Genomic DNA, 16,183 nt, shown 5'->3' on the forward strand with positions numbered 1-16,183 from the left:
GATTGCATTTAAAAAGGCCCCGTGGGAGTGCAATGGGCCCCTGTCTTGCTGCTTAGCAATAATGGTATGGGTTTAGGTTCTGCTGTGTGTACTGGTGGTTGACTGCCCCCCAGCCCAGAGTGTGCATGGAAAATTGTCTGGCAGCCTCCCTGACAGCAAGCAGTGATAGTGCCCATGAAGGGGACCTTGTTGGGCCCGCCCCTTTCACGGTTATCGCTTCTCGGCCTTTTGGCTAAGATCAAGTGTAGTATCTGTTCTTATCAGTTTAATATCTGATACGTCCCCTATCTGGGGACCATATATTAAATGGATTTTTGAGAACGGGGGCCGATTTCGAAGCTTGCTTCCGTCGCCCTATGCATTGACCCGATATGGCAGTATCTTCGGGTACAGTGCACCACCCCCTTACAGGGTTAAAAAGAAAGATTCCTACTTTCATTGCTACCTGCTTGCTGGCTAGCCAGCTAGCCAGCCCTGTGGGCCTTGCTGCTGCTGCAGCCAATAAACAAAAGGTGGTGCTGCTGCTGCTTCTGCTGCTTCTGCTTCTGCTTGTGTCTGGCCCCTGTTGGAGCGTCCAGGCACAGGACTTCTGCTGCTGCTGACTAAATGGCCTCCTTAATTGGATCATTTGAGTAGCCAGCACACCTGTGCAGGTAGGGCATGACATGATAGGCAGCTGCCTTGATAGCGGGTGGGTGCTGAATGTTCCTAATTGACAAAATAAGATTAATGCTTATGAAGAAATATAAAATCTCATCCCTTCCCCAATATCGCGCCACACCCCTACCCCTTAATTCCCTGGTTGAACGTGATGGACATATGTCTTTTTTCGACCGTACTAACTATGTAACTATGTAACATAACATGGGGGGGGGGGTCTCCTGGCTGTTCACACAGGTGTGTCATTGCTGTACATTGACCATGCATTGCTTCTGTGGTATTGCAAAGGCAAAGACAAATGCTTCCAGCCATCCATTGCACTAATGGATTGGTCATCAGCTGGCTGTCTATGTCCCGCATCAATATAGACCAAAGTACAGAGGGTTAGGCTATGCTATTGTGCACCTACCTGATGCATCAGAAGGTGCGAGGCCCTTGCTAAATTCTGTGCACAGACTTTGAGATCTATGCTTTAGACTGTATCTAAACCTGCTCCAACATGGACTGACATTCTGGCCTACTTTCAGCCGATGCGACTTGTCTGTCGCTGAACAGTCGCTTTTTATGTATTCAGCACCTATGTATAATGTTGTAAAAATGCTCTAGAAGCTAAAGTCGCAGAAATGTCACACATATTTGGCCTGCAACTTTCTGTGCGACAAATTCAGACAGGAAAAATCAGTATAAATCCTTAGAAAATTATCCCCCAGTGTCTCCATCTGCTGGCGGTATTGAATAAGCATTGCTGCACTGATGGGGTATGCATTAGACGAAAAAAAAGAAGAAAAAGAAGAATAATACGCCCAGAAAAGAGGCGAAAAGGAGAAAAACGTAAAAAAACGTGAAAAAAAAGTAAGAGGAAGAGAAGGGAAAAAAAGGTGGAAATGGGTTTAAAAGTGATTTCGGCGGAGAAATATATATATATATCTATATATATATATATATATATATATATATGCGCACACACACACATAGATATAAACGTATTCTCCGTTGAGATATTGCAGCCGCTGCTGTGTCCAGGCCCAGGAGCCTTAGCACTGTGCTGTGATGTCACTCAATACCACTGACATCACTAGGTGTAAACAACATCTCTCCTTTGCTGTGTATGTGACTATGGAGCTGTTTGGTGATGTCGTCTATTACGGCCTTCATAGAAGCAACAGGAGATTGTTGCATCCATCTTGAACCCTCAGAACTACAGTGCTATGATGTCACTCACTTCCACAGGCCTTGCAGAGTGTAAACAACAACAACCCAGCTTTGTTGTGTATGTAACCAAAGGGATTTGTGATGTCACCTAGAACCTTCACAGCAGCGACAGCTTTATGAGGAGCATCAGCACTGCTCTGCCTGAGCAGAACCATCACCGCCATAGGTTGTCAAATAACCCGGATTTAACCCACACAGGTAAGTCCAATGGGGTGCAGGCATGTCCTCTATGCTTACAGCTTCCCGTGGGTGTTGGTTTGATACCGTTTGGGGACAGCCAAGGAGGCATCTGCAGGCAACAAAGGTAGGTGTGTGCTTGTGTGTGTGTTTCCTATGCAGATCCTAAGCCCAGTGTCACATGCAAGTAGGAGGAGTAAGAAGGGTTCCTGGCAAATCCGGGTTATGGATTGCATTTAAAAAGGCCCCGTGGGAGTGCAATGGGCCCCTGTCTTGCTGCTTAGCAATAATGGTATGGGTTTAGGTTCTGCTGTGTGTACTGGTGGTTGACTGCCCCCCAGCCCAGAGTGTGCATGGAAAATTGTCTGGCAGCCTCCCTGACAGCAAGCAGTGATAGTGCCCATGAAGGGGACCTTGTTGGGCCCGCCCCTTTCACGGTTATCGCTTCTCGGCCTTTTGGCTAAGATCAAGTGTAGTATCTGTTCTTATCAGTTTAATATCTGATACGTCCCCTATCTGGGGACCATATATTAAATGGATTTTTGAGAACGGGGGCCGATTTCGAAGCTTGCTTCCGTCGCCCTATGCATTGACCCGATATGGCAGTATCTTCGGGTACAGTGCACCACCCCCTTACAGGGTTAAAAAGAAAGATTCCTACTTTCATTGCTACCTGCTTGCTGGCTAGCCAGCTAGCCAGCCCTGTGGGCCTTGCTGCTGCTGCAGCCAATAAACAAAAGGTGGTGCTGCTGCTGCTTCTGCTGCTTCTGCTTCTGCTTGTGTCTGGCCCCTGTTGGAGCGTCCAGGCACAGGACTTCTGCTGCTGCTGACTAAATGGCCTCCTTAATTGGATCATTTGAGTAGCCAGCACACCTGTGCAGGTAGGGCATGACATGATAGGCAGCTGCCTTGATAGCGGGTGGGTGCTGAATGTTCCTAATTGACAAAATAAGATTAATGCTTATGAAGAAATATAAAATCTCATCCCTTCCCCAATATCGCGCCACACCCCTACCCCTTAATTCCCTGGTTGAACGTGATGGACATATGTCTTTTTTCGACCGTACTAACTATGTAACTATGTAACATAACATGGGGGGGGGGGGGTCTCCTGGCTGTTCACACAGGTGTGTCATTGCTGTACATTGACCATGCATTGCTTCTGTGGTATTGCAAAGGCAAAGACAAATGCTTCCAGCCATCCATTGCACTAATGGATTGGTCATCAGCTGGCTGTCTATGTCCCGCATCAATATAGACCAAAGTACAGAGGGTTAGGCTATGCTATTGTGCACCTACCTGATGCATCAGAAGGTGCGAGGCCCTTGCTAAATTCTGTGCACAGACTTTGAGATCTATGCTTTAGACTGTATCTAAACCTGCTCCAACATGGACTGACATTCTGGCCTACTTTCAGCCGATGCGACTTGTCTGTCGCTGAACAGTCGCTTTTTATGTATTCAGCACCTATGTATAATGTTGTAAAAATGCTCTAGAAGCTAAAGTCGCAGAAATGTCACACATATTTGGCCTGCAACTTTCTGTGCGACAAATTCAGACAGGAAAAATCAGTATAAATCCTTAGAAAATTATCCCCCAGTGTCTCCATCTGCTGGCGGTATTGAATAAGCATTGCTGCACTGATGGGGTATGCATTAGACGAAAAAAAAGAAGAAAAAGAAGAATAATACGCCCAGAAAAGAGGCGAAAAGGAGAAAAACGTAAAAAAACGTGAAAAAAAAGTAAGAGGAAGAGAAGGGAAAAAAAGGTGGAAATGGGTTTAAAAGTGATTTCGGCGGAGAAATATATATATATATATATATATATATATATATATATATATATATATATATATATATGCGCACACACACACATAGATATAAACGTATTCTCCGTTGAGATATTGCAGCCGCTGCTGTGTCCAGGCCCAGGAGCCTTAGCACTGTGCTGTGATGTCACTCAATACCACTGACATCACTAGGTGTAAACAACATCTCTCCTTTGCTGTGTATGTGACTATGGAGCTGTTTGGTGATGTCGTCTATTACGGCCTTCATAGAAGCAACAGGAGATTGTTGCATCCATCTTGAACCCTCAGAACTACAGTGCTATGATGTCACTCACTTCCACAGGCCTTGCAGAGTGTAAACAACAACAACCCAGCTTTGTTGTGTATGTAACCAAAGGGATTTGTGATGTCACCTAGAACCTTCACAGCAGCGACAGCTTTATGAGGAGCATCAGCACTGCTCTGCCTGAGCAGAACCATCACCGCCATAGGTTGTCAAATAACCCGGATTTAACCCACACAGGTAAGTCCAATGGGGTGCAGGCATGTCCTCTATGCTTACAGCTTCCCGTGGGTGTTGGTTTGATACCGTTTGGGGACAGCCAAGGAGGCATCTGCAGGCAACAAAGGTAGGTGTGTGCTTGTGTGTGTGTTTCCTATGCAGATCCTAAGCCCAGTGTCACATGCAAGTAGGAGGAGTAAGAAGGGTTCCTGGCAAATCCGGGTTATGGATTGCATTTAAAAAGGCCCCGTGGGAGTGCAATGGGCCCCTGTCTTGCTGCTTAGCAATAATGGTATGGGTTTAGGTTCTGCTGTGTTTACTGGTGGTTGACTGCCCCCCAGCCCAGAGTGTGCATGGAAAATTGTCTGGCAGCCTCCCTGACAGCAAGCAGTGATAGTGCCCATGAAGGGGACCTTGTTGGGCCCGCCCCTTTCACGGTTATCGCTTCTCGGCCTTTTGGCTAAGATCAAGTGTAGTATCTGTTCTTATCAGTTTAATATCTGATACGTCCCCTATCTGGGGACCATATATTAAATGGATTTTTGAGAACGGGGGCCGATTTCGAAGCTTGCTTCCGTCGCCCTATGCATTGACCCGATATGGCAGTATCTTCGGGTACAGTGCACCACCCCCTTACAGGGTTAAAAAGAAAGATTCCTACTTTCATTGCTACCTGCTTGCTGGCTAGCCAGCTAGCCAGCCCTGTGGGCCTTGCTGCTGCTGCAGCCAATAAACAAAAGGTGGTGCTGCTGCTGCTTCTGCTGCTTCTGCTTCTGCTTGTGTCTGGCCCCTGTTGGAGCGTCCAGGCACAGGACTTCTGCTGCTGCTGACTAAATGGCCTCCTTAATTGGATCATTTGAGTAGCCAGCACACCTGTGCAGGTAGGGCATGACATGATAGGCAGCTGCCTTGATAGCGGGTGGGTGCTGAATGTTCCTAATTGACAAAATAAGATTAATGCTTATGAAGAAATATAAAATCTCATCCCTTCCCCAATATCGCGCCACACCCCTACCCCTTAATTCCCTGGTTGAACGTGATGGACATATGTCTTTTTTCGACCGTACTAACTATGTAACTATGTAACATAACATGGGGGGGGGGGGGTCTCCTGGCTGTTCACACAGGTGTGTCATTGCTGTACATTGACCATGCATTGCTTCTGTGGTATTGCAAAGGCAAAGACAAATGCTTCCAGCCATCCATTGCACTAATGGATTGGTCATCAGCTGGCTGTCTATGTCCCGCATCAATATAGACCAAAGTACAGAGGGTTAGGCTATGCTATTGTGCACCTACCTGATGCATCAGAAGGTGCGAGGCCCTTGCTAAATTCTGTGCACAGACTTTGAGATCTATGCTTTAGACTGTATCTAAACCTGCTCCAACATGGACTGACATTCTGGCCTACTTTCAGCCGATGCGACTTGTCTGTCGCTGAACAGTCGCTTTTTATGTATTCAGCACCTATGTATAATGTTGTAAAAATGCTCTAGAAGCTAAAGTCGCAGAAATGTCACACATATTTGGCCTGCAACTTTCTGTGCGACAAATTCAGACAGGAAAAATCAGTATAAATCCTTAGAAAATTATCCCCCAGTGTCTCCATCTGCTGGCGGTATTGAATAAGCATTGCTGCACTGATGGGGTATGCATTAGACGAAAAAAAAGAAGAAAAAGAAGAATAATACGCCCAGAAAAGAGGCGAAAAGGAGAAAAACGTAAAAAAACGTGAAAAAAAAGTAAGAGGAAGAGAAGGGAAAAAAAGGTGGAAATGGGTTTAAAAGTGATTTCGGCGGAGAAATATATATATATATATATATATATATATATATATATATATATATATATGCGCACACACACACATAGATATAAACGTATTCTCCGTTGAGATATTGCAGCCGCTGCTGTGTCCAGGCCCAGGAGCCTTAGCACTGTGCTGTGATGTCACTCAATACCACTGACATCACTAGGTGTAAACAACATCTCTCCTTTGCTGTGTATGTGACTATGGAGCTGTTTGGTGATGTCGTCTATTACGGCCTTCATAGAAGCAACAGGAGATTGTTGCATCCATCTTGAACCCTCAGAACTACAGTGCTATGATGTCACTCACTTCCACAGGCCTTGCAGAGTGTAAACAACAACAACCCAGCTTTGTTGTGTATGTAACCAAAGGGATTTGTGATGTCACCTAGAACCTTCACAGCAGCGACAGCTTTATGAGGAGCATCAGCACTGCTCTGCCTGAGCAGAACCATCACCGCCATAGGTTGTCAAATAACCCGGATTTAACCCACACAGGTAAGTCCAATGGGGTGCAGGCATGTCCTCTATGCTTACAGCTTCCCGTGGGTGTTGGTTTGATACCGTTTGGGGACAGCCAAGGAGGCATCTGCAGGCAACAAAGGTAGGTGTGTGCTTGTGTGTGTGTTTCCTATGCAGATCCTAAGCCCAGTGTCACATGCAAGTAGGAGGAGTAAGAAGGGTTCCTGGCAAATCCGGGTTATGGATTGCATTTAAAAAGGCCCCGTGGGAGTGCAATGGGCCCCTGTCTTGCTGCTTAGCAATAATGGTATGGGTTTAGGTTCTGCTGTGTGTACTGGTGGTTGACTGCCCCCCAGCCCAGAGTGTGCATGGAAAATTGTCTGGCAGCCTCCCTGACAGCAAGCAGTGATAGTGCCCATGAAGGGGACCTTGTTGGGCCCGCCCCTTTCACGGTTATCGCTTCTCGGCCTTTTGGCTAAGATCAAGTGTAGTATCTGTTCTTATCAGTTTAATATCTGATACGTCCCCTATCTGGGGACCATATATTAAATGGATTTTTGAGAACGGGGGCCGATTTCGAAGCTTGCTTCCGTCGCCCTATGCATTGACCCGATATGGCAGTATCTTCGGGTACAGTGCACCACCCCCTTACAGGGTTAAAAAGAAAGATTCCTACTTTCATTGCTACCTGCTTGCTGGCTAGCCAGCTAGCCAGCCCTGTGGGCCTTGCTGCTGCTGCAGCCAATAAACAAAAGGTGGTGCTGCTGCTGCTTCTGCTGCTTCTGCTTCTGCTTGTGTCTGGCCCCTGTTGGAGCGTCCAGGCACAGGACTTCTGCTGCTGCTGACTAAATGGCCTCCTTAATTGGATCATTTGAGTAGCCAGCACACCTGTGCAGGTAGGGCATGACATGATAGGCAGCTGCCTTGATAGCGGGTGGGTGCTGAATGTTCCTAATTGACAAAATAAGATTAATGCTTATGAAGAAATATAAAATCTCATCCCTTCCCCAATATCGCGCCACACCCCTACCCCTTAATTCCCTGGTTGAACGTGATGGACATATGTCTTTTTTCGACCGTACTAACTATGTAACTATGTAACATAACATGGGGGGGGGGGGGGGTCTCCTGGCTGTTCACACAGGTGTGTCATTGCTGTACATTGACCATGCATTGCTTCTGTGGTATTGCAAAGGCAAAGACAAATGCTTCCAGCCATCCATTGCACTAATGGATTGGTCATCAGCTGGCTGTCTATGTCCCGCATCAATATAGACCAAAGTACAGAGGGTTAGGCTATGCTATTGTGCACTGATGCATCAGAAGGTGCGAGGCCCTTGCTAAATTCTGTGCACAGACTTTGAGATCTATGCTTTAGACTGTATCTAAACCTGCTCCAACATGGACTGACATTCTGGCCTACTTTCAGCCGATGCGACTTGTCTGTCGCTGAACAGTCGCTTTTTATGTATTCAGCACCTATGTATAATGTTGTAAAAATGCTCTAGAAGCTAAAGTCGCAGAAATGTCACACATATTTGGCCTGCAACTTTCTGTGCGACAAATTCAGACAGGAAAAATCAGTATAAATCCTTAGAAAATTATCCCCCAGTGTCTCCATCTGCTGGCGGTATTGAATAAGCATTGCTGCACTGATGGGGTATGCATTAGACGAAAAAAAAGAAGAAAAAGAAGAATAATACGCCCAGAAAAGAGGCGAAAAGGAGAAAAACGTAAAAAAACGTGAAAAAAAAGTAAGAGGAAGAGAAGGGAAAAAAAGGTGGAAATGGGTTTAAAAGTGATTTCGGCGGAGAATATATATATATATATATATATATATATATATATATATATATATATATGCGCACACACACACATAGATATAAACGTATTCTCCGTTGAGATATTGCAGCCGCTGCTGTGTCCAGGCCCAGGAGCCTTAGCACTGTGCTGTGATGTCACTCAATACCACTGACATCACTAGGTGTAAACAACATCTCTCCTTTGCTGTGTATGTGACTATGGAGCTGTTTGGTGATGTCGTCTATTACGGCCTTCATAGAAGCAACAGGAGATTGTTGCATCCATCTTGAACCCTCAGAACTACAGTGCTATGATGTCACTCACTTCCACAGGCCTTGCAGAGTGTAAACAACAACAACCCAGCTTTGTTGTGTATGTAACCAAAGGGATTTGTGATGTCACCTAGAACCTTCACAGCAGCGACAGCTTTATGAGGAGCATCAGCACTGCTCTGCCTGAGCAGAACCATCACCGCCATAGGTTGTCAAATAACCCGGATTTAACCCACACAGGTAAGTCCAATGGGGTGCAGGCATGTCCTCTATGCTTACAGCTTCCCGTGGGTGTTGGTTTGATACCGTTTGGGGACAGCCAAGGAGGCATCTGCAGGCAACAAAGGTAGGTGTGTGCTTGTGTGTGTGTTTCCTATGCAGATCCTAAGCCCAGTGTCACATGCAAGTAGGAGGAGTAAGAAGGGTTCCTGGCAAATCCGGGTTATGGATTGCATTTAAAAAGGCCCCGTGGGAGTGCAATGGGCCCCTGTCTTGCTGCTTAGCAATAATGGTATGGGTTTAGGTTCTGCTGTGTGTACTGGTGGTTGACTGCCCCCCAGCCCAGAGTGTGCATGGAAAATTGTCTGGCAGCCTCCCTGACAGCAAGCAGTGATAGTGCCCATGAAGGGGACCTTGTTGGGCCCGCCCCTTTCACGGTTATCGCTTCTCGGCCTTTTGGCTAAGATCAAGTGTAGTATCTGTTCTTATCAGTTTAATATCTGATACGTCCCCTATCTGGGGACCATATATTAAATGGATTTTTGAGAACGGGGGCCGATTTCGAAGCTTGCTTCCGTCGCCCTATGCATTGACCCGATATGGCAGTATCTTCGGGTACAGTGCACCACCCCCTTACAGGGTTAAAAAGAAAGATTCCTACTTTCATTGCTACCTGCTTGCTGGCTAGCCAGCTAGCCAGCCCTGTGGGCCTTGCTGCTGCTGCAGCCAATAAACAAAAGGTGGTGCTGCTGCTGCTTCTGCTGCTTCTGCTTCTGCTTGTGTCTGGCCCCTGTTGGAGCGTCCAGGCACAGGACTTCTGCTGCTGCTGACTAAATGGCCTCCTTAATTGGATCATTTGAGTAGCCAGCACACCTGTGCAGGTAGGGCATGACATGATAGGCAGCTGCCTTGATAGCGGGTGGGTGCTGAATGTTCCTAATTGACAAAATAAGATTAATGCTTATGAAGAAATATAAAATCTCATCCCTTCCCCAATATCGCGCCACACCCCTACCCCTTAATTCCCTGGTTGAACGTGATGGACATATGTCTTTTTTCGACCGTACTAACTATGTAACTATGTAACATAACATGGGGGGGGGGGGGTCTCCTGGCTGTTCACACAGGTGTGTCATTGCTGTACATTGACCATGCATTGCTTCTGTGGTATTGCAAAGGCAAAGACAAATGCTTCCAGCCATCCATTGCACTAATGGATTGGTCATCAGCTGGCTGTCTATGTCCCGCATCAATATAGACCAAAGTACAGAGGGTTAGGCTATGCTATTGTGCACCTACCTGATGCATCAGAAGGTGCGAGGCCCTTGCTAAATTCTGTGCACAGACTTTGAGATCTATGCTTTAGACTGTATCTAAACCTGCTCCAACATGGACTGACATTCTGGCCTACTTTCAGCCGATGCGACTTGTCTGTCGCTGAACAGTCGCTTTTTATGTATTCAGCACCTATGTATAATGTTGTAAAAATGCTCTAGAAGCTAAAGTCGCAGAAATGTCACACATATTTGGCCTGCAACTTTCTGTGCGACAAATTCAGACAGGAAAAATCAGTATAAATCCTTAGAAAATTATCCCCCAGTGTCTCCATCTGCTGGCGGTATTGAATAAGCATTGCTGCACTGATGGGGTATGCATTAGACGAAAAAAAAGAAGAAAAAGAAGAATAATACGCCCAGAAAAGAGGCGAAAAGGAGAAAAACGTAAAAAAACGTGAAAAAAAAGTAAGAGGAAGAGAAGGGAAAAAAAGGTGGAAATGGGTTTAAAAGTGATTTCGGCGGAGAATATATATATATATATATATATATATATATATATATATATATATGCGCACACACACACATAGATATAAACGTATTCTCCGTTGAGATATTGCAGCCGCTGCTGTGTCCAGGCCCAGGAGCCTTAGCACTGTGCTGTGATGTCACTCAATACCACTGACATCACTAGGTGTAAACAACATCTCTCCTTTGCTGTGTATGTGACTATGGAGCTGTTTGGTGATGTCGTCTATTACGGCCTTCATAGAAGCAACAGGAGATTGTTGCATCCATCTTGAACCCTCAGAACTACAGTGCTATGATGTCACTCACTTCCACAGGCCTTGCAGAGTGTAAACAACAACAACCCAGCTTTGTTGTGTATGTAACCAAAGGGATTTGTGATGTCACCTAGAACCTTCACAGCAGCGACAGCTTTATGAGGAGCATCAGCACTGCTCTGCCTGAGCAGAACCATCACCGCCATAGGTTGTCAAATAACCCGGATTTAACCCACACAGGTAAGTCCAATGGGGTGCAGGCATGTCCTCTATGCTTACAGCTTCCCGTGGGTGTTGGTTTGATACCGTTTGGGGACAGCCAAGGAGGCATCTGCAGGCAACAAAGGTAGGTGTGTGCTTGTGTGTGTGTTTCCTATGCAGATCCTAAGCCCAGTGTCACATGCAAGTAGGAGGAGTAAGAAGGGTTCCTGGCAAATCCGGGTTATGGATTGCATTTAAAAAGGCCCCGTGGGAGTGCAATGGGCCCCTGTCTTGCTGCTTAGCAATAATGGTATGGGTTTAGGTTCTGCTGTGTGTACTGGTGGTTGACTGCCCCCCAGCCCAGAGTGTGCATGGAAAATTGTCTGGCAGCCTCCCTGACAGCAAGCAGTGATAGTGCCCATGAAGGGGACCTTGTTGGGCCCGCCCCTTTCACGGTTATCGCTTCTCGGCCTTTTGGCTAAGATCAAGTGTAGTATCTGTTCTTATCAGTTTAATATCTGATACGTCCCCTATCTGGGGACCATATATTAAATGGATTTTTGAGAACGGGGGCCGATTTCGAAGCTTGCTTCCGTCGCCCTATGCATTGACCCGATATGGCAGTATCTTCGGGTACAGTGCACCACCCCCTTACAGGGTTAAAAAGAAAGATTCCTACTTTCATTGCTACCTGCTTGCTGGCTAGCCAGCTAGCCAGCCCTGTGGGCCTTGCTGCTGCTGCAGCCAATAAACAAAAGGTGGTGCTGCTGCTGCTTCTGCTGCTTCTGCTTCTGCTTGTGTCTGGCCCCTGTTGGAGCGTCCAGGCACAGGACTTCTGCTGCTGCTGACTAAATGGCCTCCTTAATTGGATCATTTGAGTAGCCAGCACACCTGTGCAGGTAGGGCATGACATGATAGGCAGCTGCCTTGATAGCGGGTGGGTGCTGAATGTTCCTAATTGACAAAATAAGATTAATGCTTATGAAGAAATATAAAATCTCATCCCTTCCCCAATATCGCGCCACACCCCTACCCCTTAATTCCCTGGTTGAACGTGATGGACATATGTCTTTTTTCGACCGTACTAACTATGTAACTATGTAACATAACATGGGGGGGGGGGGGGTCTCCTGGCTGTTCACACAGGTGTGTCATTGCTGTACATTGACCATGCATTGCTTCTGTGGTATTGCAAAGGCAAAGACAAATGCTTCCAGCCATCCATTGCACTAATGGATTGGTCATCAGCTGGCTGTCTATGTCCCGCATCAATATAGACCAAAGTACAGAGGGTTAGGCTATGCTATTGTGCACCTACCTGATGCATCAGAAGGTGCGAGGCCCTTGCTAAATTCTGTGCACAGACTTTGAGATCTATGCTTTAGACTGTATCTAAACCTGCTCCAACATGGACTGACATTCTGGCCTACTTTCAGCCGATGCGACTTGTCTGTCGCTGAACAGTCGCTTTTTATGTATTCAGCACCTATGTATAATGTTGTAAAAATGCTCTAGAAGCTAAAGTCGCAGAAATGTCACACATATTTGGCCTGCAACTTTCTGTGCGACAAATTCAGACAGGAAAAATCAGTATAAATCCTTAGAAAATTATCCCCCAGTGTCTCCATCTGCTGGCGGTATTGAATAAGCATTGCTGCACTGATGGGGTATGCATTAGACGAAAAAAAAGAAGAAAAAGAAGAATAATACGCCCAGAAAAGAGGCGAAAAGGAGAAAAACGTAAAAAAACGTGAAAAAAAAGTAAGAGGAAGAGAAGGGAAAAAAAGGTGGAAATGGGTTTAAAAGTGATTTCGGCGGAGAAATATATATATATATATATATATATATATATATATATATATATATATGCGCACACACACACATAGATATAAACGTATTCTCCGTTGAGATATTGCAGCCGCTGCTGTGTCCAGGCCCAGGAGCCTTAGCACTGTGCTGTGATGTCACTCAATACCACTGACATCACTAGGTGTAAACAACATCTCTCCTTTGCTGTGTATGTGACTATGGAGCTGTTTGGTGATGTCGTCTATTACGGCCTTCATAGAAGCAACAGGAGATTGTTGCATCCATCTTGAACCCTCAGAACTACAGTGCTATGATGTCACTCACTTCCACAGGCCTTGCAGAGTGTAAACAACAACAACCCAGCTTTGTTGTGTATGTAACCAAAGGGATTTGTGATGTCACCTAGAACCTTCACAGCAGCGACAGCTTTATGAGGAGCATCAGCACTGCTCTGCCTGAGCAGAACCATCACCGCCATAGGTTGTCAAATAACCCGGATTTAACCCACACAGGTAAGTCCAATGGGGTGCAGGCATGTCCTCTATGCTTACAGCTTCCCGTGGGTGTTGGTTTGATACCGTTTGGGGACAGCCAAGGAGGCATCTGCAGGCAACAAAGGTAGGTGTGTGCTTGTGTGTGTGTTTCCTATGCAGATCCTAAGCCCAGTGTCACATGCAAGTAGGAGGAGTAAGAAGGGTTCCTGGCAAATCCGGGTTATGGATTGCATTTAAAAAGGCCCCGTGGGAGTGCAATGGGCCCCTGTCTTGCTGCTTAGCAATAATGGTATGGGTTTAGGTTCTGCTGTGTGTACTGGTGGTTGACTGCCCCCCAGCCCAGAGTGTGCATGGAAAATTGTCTGGCAGCCTCCCTGACAGCAAGCAGTGATAGTGCCCATGAAGGGGACCTTGTTGGGCCCGCCCCTTTCACGGTTATCGCTTCTCGGCCTTTTGGCTAAGATCAAGTGTAGTATCTGTTCTTATCAGTTTAATATCTGATACGTCCCCTATCTGGGGACCATATATTAAATGGATTTTTGAGAACGGGGGCCGATTTCGAAGCTTGCTTCCGTCGCCCTATGCATTGACCCGATATGGCAGTATCTTCGGGTACAGTGCACCACCCCCTTACAGGGTTAAAAAGAAAGATTCCTACTTTCATTGCTACCTGCTTGCTGGCTAGCCAGCTAGCCAGCCCTGTGGGCCTTGCTGCTGCTGCAGCCAATAAACAAAAGGTGGTGCTGCTGCTGCTTCTGCTGCTTCTGCTTCTGCTTGTGTCTGGCCCCTGTTGGAGCGTCCAGGCACAGGACTTCTGCTGCTGCTGACTAAATGGCCTCCTTAATTGGATCATTTGAGTAGCCAGCACACCTGTGCAGGTAGGGCATGACATGATAGGCAGCTGCCTTGATAGCGGGTGGGTGCTGAATGTTCCTAATTGACAAAATAAGATTAATGCTTATGAAGAAATATAAAATCTCATCCCTTCCCCAATATCGCGCCACACCCCTACCCCTTAATTCCCTGGTTGAACGTGATGGACATATGTCTTTTTTCGACCGTACTAACTATGTAACTATGTAACATAACATGGGGGGGGGGGGGGTCTCCTGGCTGTTCACACACGTGTGTCATTGCTGTACATTGACCATGCATTGCTTCTGTGGTATTGCAAAGGCAAAGACAAATGCTTCCAGCCATCCATTGCACTAATGGATTGGTCATCAGCTGGCTGTCTATGTCCCGCATCAATATAGACCAAAGTACAGAGGGTTAGGCTATGCTATTGTGCACCTACCTGATGCATCAGAAGGTGCGAGGCCCTTGCTAAATTCTGTGCACAGACTTTGAGATCTATGCTTTAGACTGTATCTAAACCTGCTCCAACATGGACTGACATTCTGGCCTACTTTCAGCCGATGCGACTTGTCTGTCGCTGAACAGTCGCTTTTTATGTATTCAGCACCTATGTATAATGTTGTAAAAATGCTCTAGAAGCTAAAGTCGCAGAAATGTCACACATATTTGGCCTGCAACTTTCTGTGCGACAAATTCAGACAGGAAAAATCAGTATAAATCCTTAGAAAATTATCCCCCAGTGTCTCCATCTGCTGGCGGTATTGAATAAGCATTGCTGCACTGATGGGGTATGCATTAGACGAAAAAAAAGAAGAAAAAGAAGAATAATACGCCCAGAAAAGAGGCGAAAAGGAGAAAAACGTAAAAAAACGTGAAAAAAAAGTAAGAGGAAGAGAAGGGAAAAAAAGGTGGAAATGGGTTTAAAAGTGATTTCGGCGGAGAATATATATATATATATATATATATATATATATATATATATATATATGCGCACACACACACATAGATATAAACGTATTCTCCGTTGAGATATTGCAGCCGCTGCTGTGTCCAGGCCCAGGAGCCTTAGCACTGTGCTGTGATGTCACTCAATACCACTGACATCACTAGGTGTAAACAACATCTCTCCTTTGCTGTGTATGTGACTATGGAGCTGTTTGGTGATGTCGTCTATTACGGCCTTCATAGAAGCAACAGGAGATTGTTGCATCCATCTTGAACCCTCAGAACTACAGTGCTATGATGTCACTCACTTCCACAGGCCTTGCAGAGTGTAAACAACAACAACCCAGCTTTGTTGTGTATGTAACCAAAGGGATTTGTGATGTCACCTAGAACCTTCACAGCAGCGACAGCTTTATGAGGAGCATCAGCACTGCTCTGCCTGAGCAGAACCATCACCGCCATAGGTTGTCAAATAACCCGGATTTAACCCACACAGGTAAGTCCAATGGGGTGCAGGCATGTCCTCTATGCTTACAGCTTCCCGTGGGTGTTGGTTTGATACCGTTTGGGGACAGCCAAGGAGGCATCTGCAGGCAACAAAGGTAGGTGTGTGCTTGTGTGTGTGTTTCCTATGCAGATCCTAAGCCCAGTGTCACATGCAAGTAGGAGGAGTAAGAAGGGTTCCTGGCAAATCCGGGTTATGGATTGCATTTAAAAAGGCCCCGTGGGAGTGCAATGGGCCCCTGTCTTGCTGCTTAGCAATAATGGTATGGGTTTAGGTTCTGCTGTGTGTACTGGTGGTTGACTGCCCCCCAGCCCAGAGTGTGCATGGAAAATTGTCTGGCAGCCTCCCTGACAGCAAGCAGTGATAGTGCCCATGAAGGGGACCTTGTTGGGCCCGCCCCTTTCACGGTT

At 46.2% G+C, this 16,183-nt stretch overlaps 7 non-coding genes across 7 annotated transcripts; all 7 read left to right on the forward strand.

Annotated features, from left to right (window-relative positions):
• Positions 1–212: 212 nt before the first annotated feature.
• LOC130310518 (U2 spliceosomal RNA) lies at positions 213–403 on the forward strand. Its single transcript, XR_008859029.1, has one exon. It is a non-coding gene; the product is annotated as a U2 spliceosomal RNA (small nuclear RNA).
• A 2,086-nt stretch (positions 404–2,489) lies between these two features.
• On the forward strand, positions 2,490–2,680 carry LOC130310519 (U2 spliceosomal RNA). The gene has a single exon (XR_008859030.1). It is a non-coding gene; the product is annotated as a U2 spliceosomal RNA (small nuclear RNA).
• A 2,100-nt stretch (positions 2,681–4,780) lies between these two features.
• LOC130310520 (U2 spliceosomal RNA) lies at positions 4,781–4,971 on the forward strand. The gene has a single exon (XR_008859032.1). It is a non-coding gene; the product is annotated as a U2 spliceosomal RNA (small nuclear RNA).
• Positions 4,972–7,063: 2,092 nt separating this feature from the next.
• LOC130310521 (U2 spliceosomal RNA) lies at positions 7,064–7,254 on the forward strand. Its single transcript, XR_008859033.1, has one exon. It is a non-coding gene; the product is annotated as a U2 spliceosomal RNA (small nuclear RNA).
• A 2,088-nt stretch (positions 7,255–9,342) lies between these two features.
• LOC130310522 (U2 spliceosomal RNA) lies at positions 9,343–9,533 on the forward strand. The gene has a single exon (XR_008859034.1). It is a non-coding gene; the product is annotated as a U2 spliceosomal RNA (small nuclear RNA).
• A 2,087-nt stretch (positions 9,534–11,620) lies between these two features.
• On the forward strand, positions 11,621–11,811 carry LOC130310523 (U2 spliceosomal RNA). Its single transcript, XR_008859035.1, has one exon. It is a non-coding gene; the product is annotated as a U2 spliceosomal RNA (small nuclear RNA).
• A 2,091-nt stretch (positions 11,812–13,902) lies between these two features.
• Positions 13,903–14,093, forward strand: LOC130310524 (U2 spliceosomal RNA). Its single transcript, XR_008859036.1, has one exon. It is a non-coding gene; the product is annotated as a U2 spliceosomal RNA (small nuclear RNA).
• The last annotated feature ends 2,090 nt before the right edge of the window (positions 14,094–16,183 follow it).

This window comes from Hyla sarda, unplaced genomic scaffold (genome assembly GCF_029499605.1).
Source record: "Hyla sarda isolate aHylSar1 unplaced genomic scaffold, aHylSar1.hap1 scaffold_1572, whole genome shotgun sequence".
Lineage (NCBI taxonomy): Eukaryota > Metazoa > Chordata > Amphibia > Anura > Hylidae > Hyla > Hyla sarda.